This window comes from Silene latifolia, chromosome 9, assembly GCF_048544455.1.
Source record: "Silene latifolia isolate original U9 population chromosome 9, ASM4854445v1, whole genome shotgun sequence".
In the NCBI taxonomy this organism is placed as follows: Eukaryota; Viridiplantae; Streptophyta; class Magnoliopsida; order Caryophyllales; family Caryophyllaceae; genus Silene; species Silene latifolia.
In genome coordinates, this window is record NC_133534.1 from 60,275,858 (window position 1) to 60,278,629 (window position 2,772).

The window sequence follows — 2,772 nt, forward strand, 5'->3', positions numbered from 1 at the left end:
TTCGTGTCGTGTCCGTGTTAACCCAATTACTTAAATGGGTCACAATGTCTTAACCCTAACTCGCTAACTTCGTGTCGGGTTCGTGTTAGGTTTTTCGTGTCGTGTCAATAATTGCCACCTCTACTAACAATCAGCTCAAAAGCAAGTAAACATGGGCAGAAAAAACATCAAAAAGAAATTAATTTGATATGAGGAAGGTCAGGAGATTATGAAAAACTTTAAGATTATGATTGAGGCTCAACTAATACATTTATATCTTATTATGTACACCCTTAAGGTCTTGAGTAATTAGTACTCTAAAATATTTTAAATTTACTATTACACAAAATCTAAACTAATGCTTGAGTCTATAACGGATCCATCTATTCATAAAATAAATAATACTGTGAGTTGCTCCATTGTTACACAAAAGTTTTGAGTTGTCCAAACCGCCAAATTTTATTTCACTTCTTCTCGGTTTCGTTCCTCCACCTAATGATCTCCACTTTCTTATAAAGAGTAAATAAATGAAACAAAAATAGTACGAACTAACATGTATAGATCGATGACTTGTTTTATATATATTGATCCCTTGAATGTATATAGAGGGATTTATAATTTATATATATACACTCCAATGATTATTTGGTGATTATATTTTGATGGAAACGTAGTTTATACTTCGTGTAACTACGTAATATTACACTACATCATCTTAACATAACACTTTAATCAAATAAATTCATTATTTATCGGCCAACTTCTTGACTTTGATACGAGAACACAACTACAAATGTATGGGCATAAGTGGATGAAAAATAAAATGATAACTTGAACTATTATGGATGTGTGTTATGTATTTAATAATTTTTAATCTACTTATATTAGGATAATTTTATTAAAATAAATTTAATCTACTTATATTAGGATAATTTTATTAAAATTTATTTTAAATATTAAGAAATCTACTTTTATTATGATAAATCTATAAAATATAATTAAAAGGCTACCCTAAAATGACTAATAAATGCCACAAAGACAAAGCCACGTAGGATCCAAAAATGCCACGTAAATGCCATGTAAATGTGAGCATCAAAACTCATTGCCACGTAATTTACATCAAAATTGCATAATTTATAATCAATATTGACATTTTAATTGAACTTTTCTAATAAAAACATGTTAATAAATGTCATACTTTATAATTAAAATTGACATTTTAATTGAAATTTTGGTAATAAAACATGTTAATAAATTAAAACTTTTCATATTACTTAACATGCACCCACCATTTCTATTAACAGTTTTTCCTATTTAATTCATTTTTTTAATTAAACATTATAATAAATTGATAATATGTATAAATAAGTTTGTGCGCGCTCAAACAAAGTTGATGAACATTTTGGTCGATAAAGGGAAGGCAGAAGATGCGCTGTCAACGTTTGAGAAATTAGTTGAGGATGGACACAATCCATCACTGATAACATACACTACTATCTTAGCCGCCTTGACCATCCTCAAGCGTTTTGACTACATACATCCCATTGTCTCCCAAGTTGAAGAAAATGGATTGAAATCCGATTCAGTGTTCTATAATGCCGTTATCAATGCTTTTGCAGAATCAGGAAATGTGGAAAAGGCTATGAATGCATTTGTAAAAATGGGAGAGAGTGGATATAGACCTACTACCAGCACTTACAATACGTTGATGAAAGCTAGCTTTTGGTATAGCCTGTAAACCGGAAGAATCAATGAAGCTTCTTGAGCACATGTCCCGAAATGGGTATGTGATACATATTATCTATATATTCAACATTTTCATTAACATTTTTTCCTATTTAACTTACCTCTTGAGTTGTTCAGCAATCAATTATCTAATTTAATAATACCACAAAATAAATTATAAATAAAATTAAAATATGGCAGTCTATGGTTGTGTGATGGCATAAAACCTATAATACCTATGATAGTTTCTATTCACCATATTTATTTAAAATCTATTGCTCATTTGCCCATGAGTTTCTAAGTTGTGGATAATATTTTATGGTTTAATTTATTTATTGTTATAGAATAAGAAATAGAGAAGAACTAGTAGAGAGAACTTAGAGAGAAAATAAGCAAATAGATTGAGTGAGGGAAGAGAGTTCATTATTATTCATCTGATATGGGTATATATAGTACATAGATGATGGGTTTATCAACACCCTAATTACATGTATAATGGGTACAAGCCCAATGGACATCCATCTAACTATTGTTTCATAACACTCCCCCTTGGATGTACATTACTGAGGACATGCCTCGTTAAAACCTTACTAGAAAAACCCTGTGGGAAAAACACTAGTAAGAAAAAGAGTACAATATTCCTCTAACATGCAAACAAATAAGCTGCTAAAACCTTTCTATGGAAAACCCAGTGGGACAAAACCATAGATAAGGAAAAAGAGTACAGCGCGTGCACACTCCCCCTGATGGTTGCATCACTTGTAAAACGTTAATGCAACTCATGATATGACAAAGTTCTCGATCTTGGAAATAGCTGTCATCGTACTTGATCAGCTTAATAGATGTCTTCAATTTAACAAGAATCACTGATCGCTTCAAACCTCATAATATGACGTCAGTCATTCATAACGATTTTGCAGCTTCACTCCAAATGATCTTGTCACTTTTGTAGTTTGAATCACTTGAACTTTTCTTTGCAAAATATATTATAACAATGTGCATTCATATGATATATGACTAATTTTTAATCTATATGACATGAAAGAATGTAATGATGTGATATGAAAC